This window comes from Topomyia yanbarensis, chromosome 3 (genome assembly GCF_030247195.1).
Source record: "Topomyia yanbarensis strain Yona2022 chromosome 3, ASM3024719v1, whole genome shotgun sequence".
In the NCBI taxonomy this organism is placed as follows: Eukaryota; Metazoa; Arthropoda; class Insecta; order Diptera; family Culicidae; genus Topomyia; species Topomyia yanbarensis.
The window spans coordinates 105,672,503-105,691,022 of NC_080672.1; the positions used below are offsets into that span (position 1 = coordinate 105,672,503).

At 38.0% G+C, this 18,520-nt stretch overlaps 1 protein-coding gene across 1 annotated transcript in view; it reads right to left on the reverse strand.

Moving 5' to 3' along the window:
• Positions 1-18,520, reverse strand: part of LOC131689369 (uncharacterized) — a 135,206-nt gene that overhangs the window by 79,820 nt on the left and 36,866 nt on the right. The window lies entirely within an intron of this gene.

The window sequence follows — 18,520 nt, forward strand, 5'->3', positions numbered from 1 at the left end:
AAGGAGGGAGCCTACAGTCGAGAATCCAGTGACCCGAGTGCAGAGCCTAAAGTTCAGATTCCAGAGTGAAGGATCAAGACCCCAGATACCAGAGCCCATGGTTCAGATTCCAGAGTGCATAGTACAGAAAGTCGAGGCCAGCGCCAAGAGTCCATCATTCAGCGATGAGATTAAAGAATCCAAAATCTAAAGTTCAGTGTCCATAGTCCAGAGACCAGAACCCAGAATCCATGGTCCCGAGGGAAGAACCAAGAGTCTAGAATCCAGTGTCCCGAGTACAGATTCCAGAGTTCAGAGTCAAGAGTCTAGAGTTCAGATTCCAGAGTTCAGAATCAAGACCCCAGGGACCATAGTTCAGAGACCAGAGTCCATAGCAGAATATCGAGGCTAGAACTCGGAGTCCAGAATCTAAAGTCCAGATTTCACAGTCTAGAATCTACACTGACTGGGTATTTTCGGAATGGTCTTGACGAGTAGGTGCCAGAAATTTATGTTGAAATCCAAGATGGCGACTTCCGGATGTAAATTATTACGATTACACTTCGGATTGTTTATCTTTGCACAGTACTTGACACTGTTTAACTTTGATTTATACAATTGATCCGTAATGATAATTTTCTTGGCCCCTCCGTTTTCATGTGAAAATAGTTTTAAAACGCTTTTAATCCACCTAACAGTGTGATGAGACATTTCTTATAACTCTTATCACTCTCTTCGGATATTATATCGTTTGAGAACATTTAGAACTTGATGCTTCGCGATGTTTTTGATAACACATACTACATGGGATAGTGGCAGGACAGGGACAGGAATCACTCAAATCAGCATAGGACAACATCAGTGCTAGAAATCTCAAACCAAATCAATGGGAAGGCGAAAAAATGGCCCATAAAATAGACATACAAACGAATTATTGCTAATGCTCTGTTAATAAAATATCTAAATTCCTCAATCAATGCATTGTGGTGGGAAAACTGATTTTTCTAGAGGGGTTATGTATATTGTACTGAGCCAAAAAAAATCGATTTTTTTTAATCGATTTGAAGTTTATACTTTACTCAAATTTCCAACGCGACTGAGAATTAAGAAATCAACGCTTTTTCTTGAAAAAACCCACCATTCAAAGAAAATCAACAGTGCATATTTCCAGACTTGGTTTTATTTCCTATTTAAGAACTATTGTGTTTTTTACATCCAGATTGCATGATTCAGTGATCGAAACCCAAAACTTCATGAAGTATTTGAAATTATTAAATTAAAATTTGTGTTTGCTATTGAAATTGACAAAATTATTGTATATATAGTATATAGTCCCTTTGGCGATTGTTTACTTTTTCGGTCCCACCTATCAGCATTGAAGTATCGCCCTTACGTTTTTTTACAATACCAATTTTACAATTGGTGGGGGTTTGGTGAAAATCGATCTTAATGTCTAAACGGCATAATTCCGAAACCGTAATTTTTGAAGTTTTAAAATTATGCAGTATTAATTTTTCAGAAAATAGTAACAGAGCAAAAAAGTACCAAAGTCCAAAAAAATCAATATTTGTCAAACGTTATTTTTTCGAGTTTACATCAAATCTCAATGTTTCATGCATTATAATGTCATTTGGCATCAAAAATACAAATTTGATTTTGAAAATTTTTCATTTCAGTTTATATGGGAATTTGCTGTGTGATTGCACTCTTCAACTCGTAACTCCGGAATAGCAGCCGATGGGAAGATTGTACCTGTCATTTGAGACTAACTTTGTGCAAATCGATCCAGCCATCTCTGATTAACAGAGGTCACATTTTTTTCCACATACACACATACATACAGACATACATACACACACAGACATTTTCCGATCTCGACGAACTGAGTCGATTAGCATATGACACTCGGCCCTCCCGGTCGGGATTAGATCGATGAATGTTAGAGTGAATGAGAAAGGCAAAAACATTTTTAGCAAATGTTGAAATTTATGCATTTTTTGGTGAGCATAGACATTAAATCAATTTTAACTTCGCTTCCTATTAAATAAAGACCCTTATTACAGTACATCTCTACAAAAACGAGATCAATTTGAAAATAAATCTGAGGATTATGGTTGATTACAGAACTCTGGAATTTTCTATTGGAATGTTTTCAGGCAGGAATTTGATATTGATGCTATTAGACAACTGTGAAATCAAGACCAAGAGATCAGTTTCATATCAGGACCCCATTCCGACAATTTATCAAAAGTCCTCATGATGTTTACAACAACAGGTTATCAATCTACGGATCAGATAATTGTTATTGTAATATTGAATTAAATCAGTCTGCATCAACAAGTTTTCAACTTCAATCCAATATTTTTTTGGGTGTTGTGGGGGGGAGGGAGGGGGTTGTATGGTATTAAACCCCAAAACCTTCTCTTGGCTACGCCGTTGCTTGGAGTTATTTATTTCGCTTTTCATTTTCCGATATGTTTCAGATCGATCCGATGGTTATAAGTTAGAAAAATTGCAGTCAGAAGGTGCGCACAAATGAACATTTTTGCTCTGATAAGTTATCAAGTTCCTTCACGACAACTTGGAAGTGTTCGGTGATTATTTCTAGCGGTTGTAGATAGTAAAATGAAATGCAAAATTCGTTTTATCGAAATAATGTTTGGCTTATTTCAATGGATTATTACTATATTGAACAATAAATAGGCGACAAAGAGTAATCAACAAACAACAAGCCATAACTTTTAAAGTATTCAAAACAGATATTTAAAGTCTTCAGTAAAGTTATTCGCAAAAGTAAGAGCTACAAATTTGCTGAAGGCATCATTTCGATATAATCACTTCCAAAGAAATTTGTGAAAATATCTCACTCATAGGGGGATTAATCAGCAAAAGCACAATACCAAAACAAAGGGCATATTGCCTCCATTAAATTCTCCGAAGATACTATTGACCTAAAATAAGCCGTTTTGGCGTTAATAATAGATTACATGTTTTTGGTCATATTTCTGGCTATGGGAAATGATAAAAATCTTTCGTCCGCATTTAATGTTAAATATCTCTTTGGATAATAGTCCGATTTCAACAATCTATAGCTTGTACGAAAGGTGTTCGTTAAAGCTGTCTAAAAACATATAAATTGTTAATCTATATTGTCAATTTCGGCAGATAATTTAAAAAAAACTGCAAAAAACGCCATTTTTGCGCAGTCAAACATTCATATCTTGGAAACTAAACATCAGAATCAAAAACAAATTAATAGCGTTCATACTGTTTTTTAGTTCTTTCATTTAAAATTGGTTTGGATAAGATCGGTTCAGCCATTGCTGAGAAACACGAATGAGAATTTGTCCGTTACATACACACACACACACAGACATTGACCTAAATCGTCGAGCTGAGTCGATTGGTATATAAGACTCGGCCCTCCGGGCCTCGGAAAAAATCTTGAAAGTTTGAGCGAATTCTTTACATTTCTTTTATAAGAAATGTAAAACCCTTTATACCCTACAAAAAAGTTGGGCATGAAAGGGTTAACGTATGTTTCTCTTAGATTAAGATTACATGTGCGGCATAGAATACACATCCATGGACGAAGAATTTCGTTGAATTGCGGATCATCGACGCACGCGGGAGATTCTAAACATTTTTTTACAAAAAATATAAACACATACACTCCGAGTAAATGTTTTTTTTTCGCGGATCATGTATGGAAGGGTTCACTAACTTCGGTATCTTCAACAATAATTTATCAACAATTCCATCAATGATCCTTGTTCCGATTATGTCACAAATATAATTAATGAAAAGTCAGTTGTAGCTAGAAATCAGTGACTGGACACTGAAAGGGTCAAAAGGGTGTGGCCCGGCGGAAGGCCGAAGCAACAGTAAGTCGTATGGAATGGGCTGGAATTTAAGTTTACTTTGTCACATACAGCACGTCGATGCACTTGGTCCGTGATGAAGTAACAGTGAAGCGATGTTGTGTTAAGAGGATACAAAAGCCAGGAGACCAGAGTTAATTTGTAAATTATCCTGTAAAATATAAGCATCCTAGAAGTGCATTATTTTCGCGAAGACGATTCATTTTTAAACTACTGCAAAAGAGATGTATAAACTATTATGAACCAAAGCACTTGAATAAACACTTATGAAAACCGAAACAATGCTGCTGATGAATATATACACTTCAAAGATATTCGAAACAAACCAAGGGCATACCGCCTACTACACAACAATAGGATTTAGCCTAATGAATATTGCGAATTTGAAGGTTATTGATTTTTTTTACTCGTTAACGACATCCAATTAGCTAGAGATTACTGGGTAGGGAAAGTTCACAACCTTGTTCTCACTTGAGTACTATGGCTCTAAATTTTCATAACTTTCCCTACCCAGTAATCTCTAGCTAATTGAATGTCGTTAAAAAGTAAAAAAGAAAAATGTGACCATTTAAACGTTTAATGTTGTGGGACCTCCATCTCTATAATATTTTTAAAATAATGTTACCAACGTTTTCTAAAAGATCTGGCAGTGCTAAACCCAATCGAGGCTTGAGTTGTCGTTCTTTCGAGATACTAGTATGAACCTATGCTGGGAGCATCCTTACCTGAAAGCAAACAAGAAAAATATCATTAGTTTTGGGCCATTCATGATTTGATAATGGGTTAATATTTAGTAATAAATACAAACAATTCGAATATCCAACATCGAAAAACCGGCTCAATAGTGCAGAAACCGGTATCAAACTTATTCCTTTTATTCATCGTACGCAGTTGAATACATTTGTTAGCTAGATGATATTGCTGATCTCTCAAATGATAGGATTAACCGAGGATGGTTTTTTTTTACTTCGTTCAAATCCGAGTTTTGAAATTTTCCCATTAAAAAGAATTTAGCTCAATCAAATAATCATAGCCCCGATAAATCACCAAATCACTAAAAATTATGATGAGAAGAGGTCCAATCACCCTAGAATAATCGGAACAGCAACAACGCTCACATCCGCGTGAAATGCAAATTTTCTTCGAATTTATCCCGCCAACGAGCAAAGTCCAGGGCCAAAGAGACAGCGTCAACAAGAAGATTATCGTAAGTAAATTACAACCTTCAGCAAAGAGAGCGCAAACAGGAACCCCAAACAAGGCTACACGGAATTCCCCGGAGGTTAGGGCTGCTGGTAGTTAGAAATCCCGTCCGTACCTCCAGGCAGCCGAATTCTGCAAATCATCGTCACGAAATTACAGCAACTGAACAGTTATTATTGCCTATTTTCGGTAGATATGTTAGCAGGTTAAACCATCCATAATTATGGCAGTTTTCTGTACTTTTGGATTCACACTGTGCCTGAGTGCAACCGGTAACAGGGATTTCCACAACCGTCGTAATTAGAACCGTTGAACATCCAGAAAGCCGACCGCGTCTAGACGCAAGTGTCTCCTGATGATGGACACTAGATGTAGAAACTATGATTAATGATGAGGAGAAATTTTCCGTTGGGTTTACTACTGACAAGAAGGCATGTATGTACCTACAGAAACTGACCACCAGCCGCGCAGGTTCGTTGTCTGAGGACGAGAAACTATAACCTGAAAATCACATCACTCTATGGGCTTCTTCAGTGTGTGAATTGCTAGCTCGCCCGATGATAAGATATTCCCTAAAGGCAGCTTGCGATGTACTCCGTGAGGAACAGGGGTGAGGTAGAGTAGTTCCATTTTAAAAGTTAATCGATGTAAACGTAGTAAATTACTGTTCGGAGCCGGAACTTGTGCTCTTTTTTCCCGCGCTATAAAACAAATCGTCTGTTCGTTGGCGGTAGGTTGTAAAAGCACTTGAACACGCAGGTTCTCGCGTGCAGTTCCAATGCACGCACCTACAGACCCCGTCTCCTACCCCCATTGCGTCAGACAGTGATGATCGGCCGCAGTTCTCAAGTAGCCGAGAGTAGTTGCGCTAATAAGTCATGAGTGATCGTAAACAAACTTTCGAGAATGTTGCCTGCGGTCTTTGGTCGTCGTCGTTGGTAGGAAGCTGGAGGCAAAGCAGCACCACCAATGTATTTTGGTTGCATCCTGTGGCGATGGCGGCGTCGATCTGCGCGCGATCGACCGTTTTCTGTTGAACATGGTGTTTCTTATGTATATTGCAGGAGCGTATGCGTACGGATCGGAGCAGGTCATGTTCGGAACTTGTATGACGTTTGGGGGACGGTGAAGAGGAGAAAAGAAGGCTCGAGAGCTGAGCAGCGGTTATGACGTTTGGTGCACAATCAGAAATGAAGACGGAGATCGTCATCGGTGCAGTTTGGCGGTGGCATGCGGCATTGATTGGATGTTTGTTTTGGTTTGCTTGAAAATTGTGTGTCTGCTGCCGGACACTTGAGGTTATGTATAATGAACGAGTTAAACTTTAGCATACTGGAAGTTTGTTTAAATGCGGTATCGTGTCAACCAAACACAAAGGTTTCTGCTTGTCAATAGGATCGATGGGATACTAGCCCTACAATTGTCCTACACACTAAGAATCGGCTGGAATTATGTGGATGTCTAATTCCGTGGCGTGTGACCATGATATCGAGATGCATTATATTGGCAGCAGTTTCAGCAGTTTGCTTTGGAATTTTTATCATTTCACACTCACAAATTTATATTCGGTAGTTGAATGCAATCAGGAATTAGGAATCAGTAGCGACTGATTCAAATGGCACGTATCCCATATTGATCGGAGATTTCGGCCTTGCTGTGATTTGTCTTTTCGTCATTTCCTGATCAGAAGGATTAGGGAAGTGGTACATTGAAAGCCATTCGATGAAAAAATATCAGACCCAATTCTTGTTTTCTGAATTAGTTGATTTCAACAGAATAATGAAAAATGCAACTATATTTTCTTTTAACTTTGCGAGACTCTAAAATAATACTTATTTAAAATTATTATTGATTTTGACTCAAGGCGCACATCATACGAAAAGACATCGGGTTCACTTCTTAAATGAAAGGTTAGGGTATTAGGACCCCTTTCTTCTTCGCAGTGAATTTATTAAAACGCTTCCTACTGGTGGAGAATTTTGATTTTTTGAAAAATGGACCGATTTTTGGTAAAATTTCAAATTCATCCCTGTTTTTTTATTTTAATTCGTTTATTTGACACGGCTCAATGCGTTAGCTTAGAGGAGCCATGGGTCTTTTTATATATTAACAAGCAGTAAAAAATAAAAATAATTAATTTTATTTTGAGCTGTGCGCGCAACCTGCTATTGCGAGCGGAGATCTTTTTTCGCGTCGGGAAGTTGTGCCTTCTTTCGCTAACTTCGGGGTTATCCATGTCTGTCTCGTTGTTGTTTACGTCCGTATCATCATCTATATTACTGCCATGATACTCGCGATCAGATGTTCTTCCTGGCTTCTTGCCCTTGTGGGTCACGAATGTGAACACTCCATCCTTGGTGGTAGCTTCTTCGCTGGTGGCATTTGTTGTTGAATTTGAAGTACTTGACGCAGCTTTAGCAGTTGTCATTATTGCCTGAACAGCAGCCACAAATTTGGCAACCGTTTGTAGTTCAGGTAAAGATATTGGAGCCTGTGTGTTGGCATATCTTTCTGGAGATGAGCTTTCCTCAGCTGTTTCTGGGCAGGGTTGTCTGTAATGTGCCGTTTGTTCACAAAACTGGCACGTATTAGTTTGTCCTTGATATGTACAAAGAGTTCGCTGTGTAATGGTATCACCCCCTTCTGTGTTGTACTGCAGGGTAAGGTAGGAGGGAATGGGTTGGTCTACTCGCATTCTCGCCACAAAGACACCATTTGAAATACCTAAATCTCCATGTGTCCTCCGTAATAGATTCCACTGCTCCGAAATGCGACATGAATCTTTTAATTGCCACTTTGCAAGTAAGTGGAGATAAATCATGTAATTTAACTTCAATATTTCCATTATCCATGTATATAGGGATCTTGATTTCAGCGTTGTCACAAACAAGCACGTGTTTTAAGTTGTTCTGCGAAATAAATCTTTTCGCCTGGGCGAATTTGTTGAAGGTTATCAGCACCGCATGCCTGACTTGCTCAGGCTGTATGGAGGTGACTTCCGAAAACCGAAGCTGCATTTTCACCTTCAACAGATGTTTCACATCACGAATACTTGGTCTTATGCGAAAAGACCTGAAGTCAATGGCCACTGTGTTAGGTCGAATAATCACGTTTTGTTGATGAGACTCAGTCATCTTGATAGATCACGCAAGAATAATAATAACGGTATCCTTTGTTCTTCAGACAATGCGCACAAGTAACTGTTTTTGCGTTCGCTTTGCACTGGCTCGGACAGCAGGAGCACACTGAGTATCGTGACCGATGCCTTTGATGGTTGAAAATAGACTGAAATTTATGCCTGTTGAAGTGCTCCTGTCTTAGATTTTATCACCATTTTTTGCCATTTCCTGGAGATCCAAATGGAGAATTTTGTTTAGTTATTTGTATAAATTTTGGCTTATAAGCCCGACAGAGTCATTAAAACTTAGTAAAAGTGTTAATTTTGGTGGTTTCCATTAGTTTTTCTTCAAAACTGGGTATGCCCGTGACTTTTTAAACATGATGTTAATTTGAGACACCCTAATGCAAACCTTACTGAAATACATCAAAGTAGAGACAGCAACTATGTTCATATACGCTGGGCATAACGGCAGAGCCGTATCGTAGTCTTCAGTTTACTCCCATTTATGTTAACTTTGGATTTATTTTTAGTTGTCTTTCAAATAATGGTATTTATGTATATAGAAACTGCACACTAATACTAACAAAGTTTCTAAAGCAGATAAGGATTTCAGCGCTCTCCTAAGGCTGGTGTCCGAGCCGTAGGTCTCAAATGTTTTTACAATGTGTCAAATTACAAGAAAAATAACCACAATTATTTTTTGTCCGATATTGTTGACGCAGTTTGTTGCTGCGTGTTTAAATTCATTTTCTTGGTGGTGAATTATTAACTGCATTATCCACTACAACTTGGAGGTCAATCGGTCTGTCTTCTGTTGCGTCTTCATCCATATCGTCATCGTAAAATTTTTTATTCGGCCAGTCGACGAATTTTCCTTAGCAGGATTTTTCCTGTTGTGGCGCCTGACTACAGAATTGGCACATAGAGTACTGCCACGGATGTGTAGCCAGCGTTTTGTGAGCATATTGAACTCCATTGAATAGATTAGAAGAGTTAGGTACGAGGGAATAGGTTTCGTCGGAAGCATTCTCAACACACAAACACCGTTGGGACAACCTAAGAAAAAGTTTCTCCAACAAAGACCACCTCTCCGTAATTTAACATTAGTTTTCATTACGAGATTAAAGGTAAGTGGTGTCAGATCGTGCAGTCGTACCTCGATTAAATCATCATTCATATATACGAGAGTGCTAACTTTAACGTTGTCGTATTCAACGGCGTGCTGCGGGTTGTTTCGCTTGATGAACGACTCTGTTTGAGTAATGGTTTTGCGCATAATCAGTGCATTATGTATGATATGGTTAAATTGAGATGAACAGCAGTATTTCATTCATGCTGTAGTCGTCGACAGGTTTTCAGTGGTGATCTTACTTGACTTCTCTTTTGTCGGTTCTCACGGTAAAGAGGGACAAGTCTGTCTTTGCCATTGAGTCATGCTGGTAGACTTGAGCGATTTGTAGTAATGCTGCCTAAGCTCGACTCCTACCAGCAAAAGACAAAAGATTAGTCAGTAAGATTTGAAGCCTTTTTCTAATGACTTTACCACTTCTAGTTTTCCGATCTGTATATTTTACAACCTTGCTCTCACTTGAGTGCCATGGTTCTAAATTTTCATAACTTTCCTTACTTAGTAATCTCTAGCTAATTGAATGTCGTTAAAATGTAAAAAAAAAGTTAAATTGAAGGGTGCGAACAACAGCCAAATTAGGTTTCATACTCATCATACTTTTAATAACCGTTCCACTTTCCCAATAAATAGCGAGGCAGCTATTTGCTCATGATCGACACTTATTGCACCTTAATAAGTAGGTAGAATTTTCGTTATATTCTTCTACAGAGAAGACAAAGCGACAAACTAGGAGGTCTACTTGTGTGTCTTCTGGTTGAAATGGAGCAATTCGACTTCTGTTCTGAGCTAGTTCAGGTGGTAGATTGAAGTTGCGGTATTTGCCAATACTACAGCCCACTAAAACTTGAAACGTGAAATTTTGAATATAAGTTCACTGAAAATTTGACTACAACATCATTATTGCGGTGTTTAAAAGCGACGGATGGAGCATTTTCTCTGGAGACTTCATAAAGTCAGATGGCGCTAGGTCTTCGAAGGTGACGGACGGAGTGTTTTTACCGGGAGACAGTAAGTTCAGATCGATTTACTAAGTAGGCGATTTATTGGTAAATACAACCCACATCTTCCCGGAGGGCGAGCAAGATTCGTCATCGAAGACTCCGGCTTCTCGTTCAAAATAATACACATTGAATTGATGTGCTTTCGGGTCAAAGATTTTCCGCTAAGTAACTCGAAAGTTCGCCCTGATATTCTTAGATTTGTGATAACTTGTCTAAAGAAGGCAATTGACATTACTGGCGACAAGTATTTTATGATGGACTACCGCGCTTAAATGCCTGCCCACGCAGTTGAGATTGACGGTGTGGTTATGGATTCGAGTTTTTCATATGTGCACGGGATTTGCTGTTTCAAGGACCTCTTGCTTCAGCGAGCGAAGGTTTTATAATGGTAACCGCACAAGACGGAGCCAAATAGTATGCTCCTACACTGATACAATATATTGGTAAATCGCTGCGAATTAGATTCGTACAGACAATTTTCATAAAATATACGAATTTTTTCGTACATATGATGAATCATTCGTAGTTCAATTGAAACACTTTTATTTTTTTTTACGAGTTTTTCGTGAAAACTACGAAACGACTTTCGTTGGATTACTACGAAACGGCTTCAATAGGCAAACGAATTGTTCACTGCTATACACGAAAGTCTTCGTAATATTTACGAGCATCATTCGTCAAACCGTCAACGTAAAAAGAGAGGTAGAATATGGGTCAATAATTGTTGATCATCACGACGATCTCGGTCTGACTATTTAGTAACCGTATCCGTGTCCTCCGGTTTCAGGAAGATTTCCTGAACCTCTTTCGCTTCTAGTTGATCCATAATCCGGAGCACTACGGATCCAGTTGAGCCATCGCGAACTGGTCGTTGGTTTTGTATGAAGAAGTTTGAGTTTTTCTCTCCTGGAGCAATGTAAAAATAATATGCTATTAAATACGAAAACTTTTCTTAGATGAACGAAATGAATTTGTGCGACCAACAATATTGTTCGTAATATACACAACCGTTTATTAAAATTAACGAAACATTTCGTTGCATTCCGGAAAAATATTGCCGTTTTCAACAATAACATTCGTGCAATGTATACTAAATATGTAAAATTTACGAAAACTTTCGTACATCAAGTGGCCATTACTTCACATCACAATCTTTCTAGTCCTCAATAGAGGTGAGCAGGTTGAAGTAAAATCGATTTCGCCAATAAAAAATTTAAAAAAAAACCTTTTTGGCATGGATCATTGTTGTGATCCTAAAAGAACGATTGAAAAAATATGGTAATAAATGCGAAAACTTTTCTAAGATAAACGAAATGAATTCGTGCAACCAACAAAATTATTATACGCAAACATTTATTAAAATAAACGAATCATTTCATTTCATTTACCAAAATGATGTCGTTACCAACGACAACAATCGTGCAATGTACACTAAATAAGTAAATATTGCGAAAACTTTCGTTCATCAAGCGGCCATTTATTCATACCACAATAAAATCGATTTTGCCAGATCGGTTCGTTAAATAAAAAAAATCGGTGTTGTCAAATATCGATCCCAAAAGATCGAATGAAAAAAAAATATGCTAATAAATACGAAAACTTTTCTAAGACGAATGAAATGAATTCGCGAGACAAACGAAATCGTTTGTAATATACACAAACGTTTATAAACAAAAAAAATATTTTATAAACAAAATATTTCGTTTCATTCACGAAAAATAATGTCGTTATCAACGATAACATTCGTGCAGTGTACACTAAATAAGTAAAATTTACGAAAACTTTCGTTCACCAAGCGGCCATTTCTTTACACCACAATCTTTCTAGTCCTCAATAATGATGAGCAGGTTGAAATAAAATCGATGTTACCAGATCGATCCCCTTAATTTAAAAAAAATCGGTACTGTCAAATATCGATCCTAAAAGATCGAATGCGACCAACGAAATCGTTCGTAATATTCACAACCGTTTATTAAATTAATCGAAACATTTCGTTTCATTCCCGAAAAATAACATCGTTTTCAATAATAACATTCGTGCATCGTACACTAAATATGTAAAATTTACGAAAACTTTCGTTCATCAAGCGGCCATTACTTCACACCATAAACTTTCTAGTCCTCTATAGAAGCGAGTAGGTTGAAATAATATCGATTTTACCAGATAGATCCTTTTAGTTTAAAAAATCGTTGTTATCATAAATCGATCCTAAAAAATCGATTGAAAAAAAATAATATTCCAACGAATACGAGAACTTTTCTAAGATGAACAAAATGAATTCGTGTGACCAACGAAATCATTCGTAATATACATAAACGAAACAATTCGCTTCATTCACGAAAAATAATGTCGCTATCAACGATAACATTCGTTCAATGCACACTAAATAAGTAGCATTTACGAAAACTTTCGTTCATCAAACGACCATTTCTTCATACCACAATAAAATCGATTTGGCCAGATCGATTTTTTTAAATTAAAAAAAATCGGTGTTGTCAAACATCGATCCCAAAAGATCGAATGACAAAAATAATATGCTAATAAATACGAAAACTTTTCTATAATGAACGAAATGAATTCGCGAAACAAACGATATCGGTCGTAATATACACAAACGTTTATTAAAATAAACAAAACATTTCGTTTCATTCACGAAAAATAATGTCGATATCAACAATAACAATCGTGCAGTTTATACCAAATATGTAAAATTTACGAAAGCTTTCGTTCACAAAGCGGCCATTCTTGTTGATGAAATGAACGAAACCTATTTACTATTTACAATGCACGAAAATAGTTCGTTGCAGAAAACGACGAATGAATTCATGTATTTCAGGTTCAATTTCATAATATTAACGAATTTATATTATCAGTGTACAAGCTCATATCGGGTGACCTTTAGTGGAACAGCTTTCTTTTTTTGTGTCTTGTTCGACAAGACTGTGCCTATTGTGGGGAGAGTCCACGTCATCTATTGCCCTGCCCCGCGTACAAAAAACGCCCGGATAATCTGATGCGTTATCTTGAAAGACACTTTAAGCACGCTTTTTTCATTTTGCACAACAAAGCATTATGTTCTTTTGGTTCAGGAATAGTTCAACTCGAGGATTCGTTTGGAGGTATCTGAATAAATCTGAATGGGCCTGACACTGGAGCGTGGTCTTAAACTTGGTTCGGCCAAATATCAACCATACGAAATCAAAAAAAAAATCAACTTTTTCTTTGGTTGAACTAATGATGAATCGGTTTTCCGTGTGAGGTTAGAGATAAGAAAAATATCGAATCAGAGAAAATAGATAATAGATAATACGGAAGTATTCTTCACTCACAAGGGAATAAAAAACACAACAAAACGACAACACCCCGAAGAGATATTGTCATTCAGATACGGCTTAAACTACAGCTCTTTACCACACTGGGTTACGAACAATAGCATATCCTTGAGTTTCAGCTCTCTGTACATAGGTTCATCTATGTATGGAGAACCAATAATCTAGATACGCAGTTGTATTACTGCAGGGCAGTTACATATCAAATGATACGAAGTTCCGTAATCGGATTCACAAAGATCACATGAATAATACTCAGCACGCTGAATAGTAGCCAAGTGATAATTGAGTTTGCAATGTCTAGTCAGTGCTCTATAATACTATAATACTGCAATTGTGTTTGGAAAAACGCAGCTAAATTGTTGACATTTTCAGACTTATATTCGGCAGAAAAGTTGTAAAGTTGTAAAAAGTTGTTTGAACGCAGCCCAAGAGTGAATCTTGCGCTTTAGCCAACTTATCGAAGGTAGAAGAACTGGTTCTGAACCAGCGAAGTCAGTTGCATTGCCAGCTCTAGCCAATTCGTCCGCCCATTTATTTACAGTAATACTGGAATGACCGGGTAACCATAGAAGGTAGATAGCATTTGAAATGCTAAATTCTTCGATTTGAGTTCGACATGCGATCACTAATGTCGATTTCGAATCTGCCGAACTAAGTGCTTTTAGTGCAGCCTGACTGTCAGAGCAAAATAGATTCATTTACCCAATTTCGCTTGGTAGATACGGTATAGTATCTACCAAGCGAATGAGATTGGTTTAATCTCATTTCACGACAATAGACACCAGCATCGGCTCGGCCATCGAACATAGAACCATCAGTATAACCAACTACGTACTCTTCAAGTTGTCGCTCTATCCAGCCAGACAGCCATTCCTTTCCAGGGAGGAAATCTCACATTGAAAGTTTTAAAAGAAAAACTACATGTGAGTGTAAGGCCACTGGGAGCAACAGTATACTCATCCCAAGCAACCATTTGGGGCCACAGTCTTATGTAGCTAGTTGCACGATTTATTGGGTTATTGCTCCAGAGCCCAGTAAATTTCCAGACGGTAAGTGCTTCTTGTTTCAGAAACACATAGTGGTTTTATGTTCACGAGTGCCTCTAGAGCAGCAGTACGTGTTGTGAACGCACCAGTCTTCGCCACCAAGGCCATCTTCTGAAGATGGTTTAACTTTGATTGAATTGTCATGAGGTCTCCCTTTCACCTCCGTACAAGGCATCCGTATGCTAGTATTGATCTAACAATTGTTGTGTAGATCCACTGAATGTACTTGGGTTTCAGTCCCCAAGATTTGCCGAAAGCCCGTCTACATTGGCCGAAGGCTATACAAGTTTTCATAATTAGTTATGGAGTTTGCGTTTAGACTTCGTCTCATCAGAATACGACACTAACTTAGTGACAGGACTAAGCTAGCGCCGGATTGACACTAGCTCCAAACAAACGGAGACACAATTTGTGTTCCTGAGCAAATCCCTAGAGCTCCTTTTATTGCGGGACATCACGCTTGACGAGGCGAATACAGATTGTGTATCCGTTTTTTTTGGAGCTAGCGTCAATCTGGTGCGAGCTTAGTCCTGGCACTAAGTTGATGTCGAATTCTGATGACACGAGGTAGAAACGAAAATTCCATAATTATTTTAAGTTATATGTTTTGTGCTCTTCACACGCAAAGATGTTTTGTAAACAATTTTCTCCTTGATGGAGAAAAAATAGATGTAAGCTGTCCAATTAAGTTTTGAGTAAAGCATTACCCCAACGTACTTATCTTGATCTGCGACAATGATATCAGAGATAAAAACTACAAGGGACAAGCTCCTGTTTTTTTTTAATTCGTTTATTTGACACGGCTCATAGCTTAACGGAGCCATGGATCTTTTATACGTTTACAATACATGTAAAAATAAAAATACAAACAAAATTTAATTAATTCTCGTGCGCGCAACTTTTTTTTTGCGAGGTCTGTTGGCAAACAACGTCAGGGGGGTCATTTAATTCTCTCTTGTTTTTCACATCCCGGTCGAAGCTGGCTTGGTGTCCGGGATCAGATGTTCTCTCTTGCTTCTTGCACTTATTGTTGATCAGTGTAGATCCATCGTCATTGTTACTGCATTCGTTGCCGATGTTGTTTACAGTTGCTTTTGTGGTGCTGGATGATTCTTTTGCGGTTGTCATTATGGTCTGAACAGCTGCCACAAATTTGGCCACCGTTTGTGGTTCAGGCATTGGTATTGAAAACTCTGTTTTAGGTTGGTTTGCCGTAGATGAGTTGGCAATCGGTTGAGATGCATTTTCCTCTGCATCTTCCGCGCAAGGTTGTCCATGATGAGCTGTCTGATTACAATACTTGCACGTAGGAGTTTGCCCCTCATGGGTGCATAGCGTAGTTTGCATAATTGTAGTTCCGCGAGTATTAAGTTTTATTGCCAAGTAGGAGGGTATAGGCCTTTCAACCCGCATCTTCACTACAAAAACACCGTTAAGAGTACCCGGGAAGAAGTTTCTCCAAGTATCAGGTGTAACGGATTCTACTTCTCCGTATTGCGACATGCATTTTGCAATTGGCTCAGGAGGGGTACGAGGTGATAGGTCATATAACCTTACATCTATATAATCATTCTCAATGTATACGGGAACCTTAATTCCAAAGTTGTCACTTTCAACCACGTGTTTTAAGTTGTTCTTCAAAACGAAACGTTCGGCTTGTGCTAACATGCTGAATGATATTAACACTACATTGTGAAGATGATGATACTGAAGGTACAAGACTTCCGCAAGCCTAAGTTGCATTTTTACCTTCAGAAGGTATTCCACTTCGCTAAAACTCGGTCGTTTTAAACAAAATTTAAAGTCAACGACCGCTGCGTTGGTTCGGAGTAGAGCTTTTTCGTCAACTTTACTCATGATGACAAGAATAATCCGATATTTCCTTTGTTATCGAGACAATGCACACTAGATCGAGAGGCCTGTTGTTCACTTGGCTCGATTGTACGTCTGACTGCGGCAGAAGTAGAAAGTAGACTCGACAAGCTCCTGTTGTAATCCTTCGTTGCGTGAAAAGCACCATTGATGATTTATTTGGATTAACTGATAGTCCAACATGAAGACACCATTGCCCTACAACACTTAAGGCTTGTTGCAGTAAATTAAAAGGTGTGTTATTGCTAATACCGGTAGTCATTATGTGATGATCATGGGCGAAGCTATATGTCGGGAGTCCAAGCTAATTAAGTTTCTTAAACACGCCATCGACGACAATGTTCCATAAAAGTGGTGGTAGCATACCACCTTGAGGACATCCGCAGACACTTAGTTTTCTTATCTCTAGTCGATGAGCACAGATCTCGGTTGCTAAGCATTGCGTGTATCCAGTTCGTGATATATGCAGGAACTTCGTGACCTCGTGCTGCTTCCAAAATGAATTCAAAAGACACATTGTCAACAGCACCTTAATATCGAGAAAAACTCCAAACTTGACTGGTTTTGCGAAAACAAACTTTTTCAATGTTGTAACAGGGTAGTAGTATATTTCCTCTGCTGATATGCATGTTGCATTGCATGCAGCGGGTGATCGCTCAAGCTAACATCCCGCATGTAGTGGTCGATTTGATTTGAGAAGGAAGGAGGTCAGACTGATCGGTCTAAAGCTGTTTGCCTCCTCAAGTAATGCGGTCACCTTTGGGAATGAATTTTATGGTCATTTCCCGCCACGCTAATGGAATATAGCCTGTTGCAAGACTACAAGAAAGAATTTTTTTCAGAATATAATTGAAGTGTTCATATCCTCTTTGTGGGAACTGGAATGATTCCATCTTTTCCCAGAGACTTTAACAGGGCAAAGCTTTCAATCGCCGATTTGGTAGATGCGCTCGTCACAATTCTACGAGCATATGCCCAAGAATCCGAACTACCTAAACTCAGGGGCAGTCGTCAGTGATGGCCTCGCACAACCTAAAAAGTGTGTGTCAAAAAGACAGTGGAGTACAACATCGTCATCAGACGAGTATTCACCATTAGCAGTTCTAACCGAACTGACATGAAAGTCTTTCAATTTCTAAACTAACTAATTTAATTTACTAATCTCGAGAATTGAGCCACACGGTGTTCCTAAAACCGTTAATAACTAAAAAAAATCACCATAAATTTGGCATACGGCATTCGAAAGATACAGTATCCAAGCATCTTCTCAGTGAATTTCAAAATGATCCATCGAGGGATTCGAGAGATATGGCGATGTGAAGTTTTATGATACGTTTCATAAGGCTACCAGCAAACACCCACGGGTTTGGTCCAATCTCTATGAACAAAACAATATTTGTCTACTTATTTAGTACATGGCATTCAAAAGATATAGTAATCAAGTATATCCCCTGCAAGTTTGGAAATATTCCATTGACTATTTAGATCGTTTATACGTGTCGCGATTTTTAAAGGAAACCCTTGCGATTTAATTACATAAATATAATGTACAAATGGTGTTATTTATATGGTGCACTGAAAAAATATGAAAATAGGGTTGTCAACCAAACGTTAAACATAATGTGTAAATTAAAAAAAAATAGATGAAAGTTGGAATGTTTACTTTTACTGTATCTCAATGGTATGTTGACTGATTCTAATTATTTTTTCATTATTGAACAGGTAGACGTTTCATCGTTAATTTTCATCAAGAAGAATATAAAAAAGAGTTGTCTACATAAATAAATAGACAATATAATTGGTCTCAACTATATGTATTATAATTATTTAGTGATTATTTTTGTATTAAAAATAGCGGCCTATCAATTTTTATATACTAGTTGATTGCAATTGCTGTTTACTACAAATTATAGATATATGAAATATTAAAACTAACACAGTCGTGATTCGCTGGTC